The sequence below is a fragment of the Hemiscyllium ocellatum genome, chromosome 2 (assembly GCF_020745735.1).
Source record: "Hemiscyllium ocellatum isolate sHemOce1 chromosome 2, sHemOce1.pat.X.cur, whole genome shotgun sequence".
Lineage (NCBI taxonomy): Eukaryota > Metazoa > Chordata > Chondrichthyes > Orectolobiformes > Hemiscylliidae > Hemiscyllium > Hemiscyllium ocellatum.
Genome location: NC_083402.1, coordinates 140,132,490 through 140,139,585, shown reverse-complemented (window position 1 = coordinate 140,139,585; position 7,096 = coordinate 140,132,490). Strand labels below are relative to the sequence as shown.

Genomic DNA, 7,096 nt, shown 5'->3' with positions numbered 1-7,096 from the left:
CTTACCTTAAAACTATGTCCACTCACCTTCTGAGCCCGGATGCCATGTATTCCGCCCGTTTTCCTTTTTTACTTTCACTTCTTTTCCTTCTTTCCTTTAGTTTTTAGTTTCTTCCTCACCTTTTGGAGGCCAAGCAAGCAGCAGAAGGAATGGAGTGTGGCAGTGGCTGAGACCCACCGCGAGCCCAGATGGCAGCAGAGTGAAAGCAGCAGCAGTGAAAGATGGTGGCAGCAATGGTTGGTCACAAGGGATGGAGGCAGCAGTGGTCAGTGAAGAGCTGACAGTCGGGGCTGAAGCCTTGTGAACGGGAGCAAGGCCTGGTGTGCCCGGGTGGGACTTAGCCGGGTGCAGGGAAGAGCAAGGCCTCTTGGAGAAGACCAGCTTAGGGTATTTGCAGGCCCATGGCTCAAGAAAGGGCTGTAATGTTTGACAATTTAAGGTTGTCTTTGTTTTTTCTACTTTATGCTTTCTGTAACTAAGATTGTGTACCTAGGTACTTCATACCTAAGAAGATGCCATGTGTGGTGGCATTGTGCACCTTTCATCCTATATTGAGTACACATGATAATAAAACTTCAAACCTACACTCTTGCGATTTACTGAGTCAAATGCTGAGTCAGGTTGATAAACATGATGAAGAGTTCCTTGTATTTTGTTCAACATTTTTATTGGATCTGTCTGGTAAGAAACAAACAGGTTAGAAGTTCACCTGGACAGTCTAAAGCCTTTCTGTGTCTCTGGGAGCATTTCCTCAGGCACAAGAAGTTAGCATCAATATTTCAGGCATGTTAAGATTTTCCTTGCTATGGACAATAGGGAATACCTTGATAATTGTCTCAGCATGATCTACCTCCCTTCTTGAAAATAATTATAAGGGCCACTTTCCTTGAAGGAGGGATTATGACAAATTCATAGGAACAATGACTGGAGTCTTGATGTGAACAAAAGCATACCAGCTTTGAAGACCTCCACTGGAATACCATGGGGACTGCAGTTTTGTTGTTTTTCATCTATTTAATTGCTTGCTGAAGCTTTACAATTGATAGTTATTCACCCATGAATACAGGGTACCAACAGATAGCCTAGAGAGTATCTCAACACACTTTGGATTCATGGTTGCGATGTTGAAATGTTCCTTCTACTGTTTGTCAGTGTCATTGACATCTTTGAGAAAACAGGCACCATCCTGTAAACGAAAAGGAGTTTGTAAATTTGTCTCAGTGTATAGATAATCCTGGTGGCTTTAAAAAAGCTTTGCATATCATGACAGAAAGCATGTTGTTGGCTCTCAGGCTTTCTCTTCCCACCAGAAGACCTGGGTTCATGTCCTATTCGCTCCAAAAGTGCGCAATAACATATCCAAACATACTGACTAAAATCTGATTGAAGATTTGTAGCTCGGGTATCCGTTGTTGTGGTTCTGCTCGCCGAGCTGGAAGTTTTTGCTGCAAACGTTTCGTTCCCTGGCTAGGGAACATCATCAGTGCTGTTGGAGCCTCGTGTGAAGCGCTGCTTTGATGTTTCTTCCGGTATTTATATTGGTTTGTTCTTGCCGCTTCCGGGTGTCAGGAATCCGATTCACACGAGAAGAGGAAAAGGATAGCCAACTCCCATTCCTAGACGTGTTAGTAGAGAGAACACCCAACAGAGAATTCACCACAAGGGTACACAGGAAACCAACACACACAGACCAAGTCTTAAACTATGAAAGTAATCACCCCAACACACACAAACGAAGCTGCATCAGGACACTATTCAAAAGGGCCACAACACACTGCAGTACACCAGAACTGCGAAAAGAGGAAGAGGAACATCTATACAAGGTATTCGCCAAAAACGGATACCCACGCAACTTTATCACCAGATGCCTAAGAGATAGACCGAGGAACGAGGACATGCCACAACCAAAAGGACTAGCCACTCTACCATACGTCAGGAGCGTCTCAGAACTGACAGCCAGACTACTGCGACCCTTAGGACTCATAACAGCACACAAGCCAACATCCACGCTCAAACAACAACTCACTAGAACAAAGGACCCAATACCCAGCATGAGCCAAACTAACGTAGTTTACAAAATACCATGCAAGGACTGCACAAAACACTATATAGGACAAACAGGAAGACAGCTAACAATCCGCATCCATGAACATCAGCTAGCCACAAAACGACACGACCAGCTATCTCTAGTAGCCATACACTCAGACAACCAGCAACATGAATTTGACTGGGAAAACACCACTATCATAGGACAAGCCAGACAGAGAACAGCCAGAGAATTCCTAGAAGCATGGCATTCATCCCCAAACTCCATCAACAGACACATTGACCTGGACACCATATACAAACCACTACAGCTGAAACTGACACCCGGAAACGGCAAGAGCATCCACCAACAGACACATCGACCTGGACCCCACATACAAATCAGTGCAGCTGAAACTGACACCCGGAAGCGGCAAGAACAAACCAATATAAATACCGGAAGAAACATCAAAGCAGCGCTTCACACGAGGCTCCAACAGCACTGATGATGTTCCCTAGCCAGGGAACGAAACGTTTGCAGCAAAAACTTCCAGCTCGGCGAGCAGAACCACAACATACTGACTAAAATTGTTGATAAATCAAATTTAGCATTGCTTCCTTTACATTGCTCACTCAATTTTCACTGAGCTGAGAAGTCTTTTTTTTAAAAGGAAACCTTAAGTTATCTTGAAAATGTAACTTAAAAGGAGTTCTGGAATTTACATATTAAATGATTGAAATCTGCAACCCATTCTAAAAGGTAAAAGACAACAGCAACTAGGATTTTTCAAATATGTGGTGCTGGAAAAAACACAGCAGGTTAGACAGCATCAGTGGAGCATTCCTGAAGAAGGGCTTATGCCCAAAACATCGATTCTCCTGCTCCTCAGATGCTGTCTGCTCTGCTGTGTTTTTCCAGCACCACATTTTTCAATTCTGGTCTCCAGCATCTGCAGTCCTCAACTTTCTCCTAGGATTGTTCAAATATCATTTAATTTAATAACACTGTAATCTTTTGCTATAAATTCTGTGCCCAATGGGCCTGCTTCACAGCTAACTGAGGAAGGAGCAGCACACTGAAAGCTAGTGCTTCCAAATAAACCTGTTGGACGATAACCTGCTGTTGTGTGACTTTTAACTTTGTCCACCCCAGTCCAATACTGCACCTCCACATCAATTTTCACTGGAATAGGATATGAAACCACAACTTAATCTGTGATAATCCAAAAATACTGTGTCAATTTGACGCATGAAAAACTGTGCAATTTTCTTTCTCGAAGGAGTAAAAAACATTGTGCTGCACAATAATTAGACACCTAAAGTGCTGGATGTTACCAAGCTCACAGAAATTTTGTGAATGATTCAACCAAGGGAAAATTCATAGTCGGCCAGTTTGCATAAAGAGTTGCGGAAGCTTTTTTACGGTCGGCACAAAAATCTGGGGCGGTCGCAGGTTTTAGTCGGCCAGCTGGAAATGTGCAAATGTCTGAGCGAGGAGCTGCCGGCAGTTTCTTCCTGATGTAAACAGGTTGGTGCCTGTAGTGTAAAACCCTTCCGCAAAATTGGGCTTTAAAAACGAAACACGAGGAAACTCGTGACTGAAAGTCGGTGTGCCCGTGCCGGGGACGATACGTTACGTGGCGAGTGCTGGTGCTGGGTCGAACGGGGAGCCGTTGGATTCCCGGGGCCCTGAGGGCTCTTTGAATTTTGTCCGGCACCTTCCGCCGCCCCGCGAGCCTGCACGTGCTGACTTGCCACGTGCGTCCGCGGGCACGCGCTGGGAACCCCGGCACCTGCTGGGGAGAGGGAGCCTAGTGGAGGTGGCCGCGTGCCGCACGGTTGCTTTTGCACCCGGGGTCGCTGTCACTGCCAGGTGTGCTCGCTGCTATCCGCCCGGCGCGAGGCCTGGCGGGCCGAATGGCCTCCTTTTCCCCGTCAGTCATCCTGGAGTCAGTTGCCCGCCTGGATGAGGTGACTTGGGCGGCATGAGCAGAAACTGTTGGGAAGAATCAGCGGGGGGGTCAGGTCGCGTCTGTGGAGAGAAAGCAAGAGCTGACATTTCCAGCCCAGTTCTGAGGAAAGGTCACTCTGCTTTCGCTGCACAGAGGCTGCCAGACCTACTGAGTTTCTCCGACAATTTGTTTTGTTTCAGATTTCCAACATCCACAGTTCTTTTCCCTCTCTCTTCAGATGCTGCAAGACCAGCTGAGTTTCTCCAGCAGTTTCATATGTTTTTGTGTTTCATGCTTTCAAGTCCTCGTTTCTTTGTTTTATTGTATGACTGTGTCTGGCATGCTGGATCAGTGCTCCAGTGTAGAATTCAGGTTTAATTTGATTCCCTAGATTTGACTTGGGCATACAATGACAAAATGTGTTTCAGTAAAAAATGTGTTAGGAATGCTTTATATGTAGGGAGGAGAAAGTGAGGACTGCAGATGCTGGAGATCAGAGCTGAAAATGTGTTGCTGGAAAAGCGCAGCAAGTCAGGCAGCATCCAAAGACCAGGAGATTTGACGTTTCGGGCATAAGCCCTTCTTCAGGAATGAAGAATTCCTGAAGAAGGACTTATGCTCAAAATGTCGAATCTCCTGTTCCTTGGATGCTGCCTGACCTGCTGTGCTTTTCCAGCAACGCATTTTCAGCTCATGCTTTATATGTAGTCAATTATATATCAGACTGAACTGCCAGAGAAAATGGTACATGCAGGCACAGTTACAACAATATTTAAAAGACATTTGGATGGATACATGAATACAAGTGGCTTAGTGGGACTTGTGCCAAACACCGGCAAATTGGACTAGTTCAGTTTAGGTAAAAACAATGACTGCAAACGCTGGAAACCAGATTCTGGATTAGTGGTGCTGGAAGAGCACAGCAGTTCAGGCAGCAGCCGAGGAGCAGTAAAATCAACGTTTCGGACAAAAGCCCTTCATCAGGAATACAGGCAGAAAGCCTGAAGGGTGGAGAGATAAGTGAGAGGAGGGTGGGGGTGGGGAGAAAGTAGCATAGAGTACAATAGGTGACTGGGGGTGGGGATGGGGGTGGGGATGAAGGTGATGGGAGGGTGGAGTGGATAGGTGGAAAAGAAGATAGGCAGGTCGGACAAGTCAAGGGGACAGTGCTGAGCTGGAAATTTGGAACTGGGGTGAGGTAGGGGAAGGGAAAATGAGGAAACTGTTGAAGTCTACACTGATGCCCTGGGGTTGAAGTGTTGCGAGGTGGAAGATGAGGCGTTCTTCCTCCAAGCACCTGGTGGTGAGGAAGCGGTGGTGAAGGAGGCTCAGGACCTCCATGTCCTCGGCAGAGTGGGAGGGGGAGTTGAAATGTTGAGCCACGGGGTGGTGTGGTTGATTGGTGCGGGTGTCCCAGAGACGTTCCCTAAAGCGCTCTGCTAGGAGGCATCCAGTCTCCCCAATGTAGAGGAGACCGCATCGGGAGCAACGGATACAATAAATGATATTGGTGGATGTGCAGGTAAAACTTTGGATGTGGAAGGCTCCTTTAGGGCCTTGGATGGAGGGAAGGGAGGAGGTTTGGGTGCAGGTTTTGCAATTCCTGTAATGGCAGGGAAAGGTGCCAGATGGGAGAGTGGGTTGTAGGGGGGTGTGGACCTGACCAGGTAGTCACGGAAGGAACGGTCTTTGTGGAAGGCGGAAAGGGTGGGAAATGCATTCCTGGTGGTGGGCTCCGTTTGGAGGTGGCGGAAATGTCAGCGGATGATTTGGTTTATGCGAAGGTTGGTAGGGTGGAAGGTGAGCACCAGGGGAGTTCTGTCCTTGTTATGGTTGGAGGGGTGGGGTCTGAGGGCGGAGGTGCGGGATGTGGACGAGATGCGTTCGAGGGCATCTTTAACCACCTGGGAAGGGAAATTGTGGTCTCTAAAGAAGGAGGCCATCTGGTGTGTTCTATGGTGGAACTGGTCCTGGGAGCAGAAACGGCGGAGGCGGAAGAATTGGGAATACAGGATGGCATTTTTGCAGGAGGTAGGGTGGGAAGAGGTCTAATCCAGGTAGCTGTGGGGAGTCAGTAGGTTTATAAAAAAATGTCGGTGTCAAGTCGGTCGTCATTAATGGAGATGGAGAGGTCCAGGAAGGGGAGGGAGGTGTCCGAGATGGTCCAGGTAAATTTAAGGTCAGGGTGGAATGTGTCAGTGAAGTTGATGAATTGCTCAACCTCCTTGCAGGAGCACGAGGTGGCGCCAATGCAGTCATCAATGTAGCGGAGGAAAAGGTGGGGAGTGTTGACAGTGTAATTACGGAAGATCAACTGTTCTAATTAGCCAACAAAGAGACAGGCATAGCTGGGGCCCATAAGGGTGCCCATGGCTACCCCTTTGGTCTGGAGGAAGTGGGAGGATTTGAAGGAGAAATTGTTAAGGGTGAGGACCAGTTCGGCCAAATGAATGAGTGTGTCAGTGGAAGGGTAGTACTGGGGATGTACTCGGGAGAGGAAGAAACGGAGGGCTTGGAGGCCCTGGGCATGGTGGATGGAGGTGTAGAGGGATTGGTGAAGATGAGGCATTGGGGGCCGAGGAAACGGAAGTCTTGGAGGAGGTCGAAGGCGTGGGTGGTGTCTCGAACGTATGTGAGGCTCTTCCAGCACCATTAATCCAGAATCTAGTTCAGTTTGAGATACCTGGGTAGTATGGACAAAGTGGGCCAAAGAGTTTATTTCTGTGCTGTGGGACGTATGTCACCCTCTGTGTGAAAATGTAGCCCCTCGGGTCCTTTTTAGATCTTTCCCCTTTCACCTTAAACCAATGCCTTCTAGGTTTGGACACCCCTACCCTTGGTGGGTTGGGGGGGCGGGGGGTGGAACTTGGCTTATTTATCTTATCAATGGCTGTTAGAATTTTATAAGCTTCTATAAGGTCACCCCTCAGCTTCTGCTCAAGGGAAAATAGTCCCAGCCTTTGCAGCCTCTCCTTAAAATTCAAACCCTTCAGTTCTGACAACATCCTTGTAAATCCTGGCCCATTCTTATTATTTTCAATAAGTATCCTGTATCTTCTGTCTCGAATGTGTGACTCCTTATTTCTGAGATTGTCTTCTGGCCTTAAACTTTCCCATAA

General features: G+C 47.4%; 1 protein-coding gene across 1 annotated transcript in view; it reads left to right on the top strand.

Annotated features, from left to right (window-relative positions):
• Positions 1–3,492: 3,492 nt before the first annotated feature.
• Positions 3,493–7,096, top strand: part of zcchc7 (zinc finger, CCHC domain containing 7) — a 275,050-nt gene continuing 271,446 nt past the window's right edge. Inside the window, exon 1 of the mRNA XM_060846565.1 lies at positions 3,493–3,553. The gene's annotated coding sequence lies outside the window, so the exon portion shown is untranslated. The remainder of the gene's footprint in view (positions 3,554–7,096) is intronic.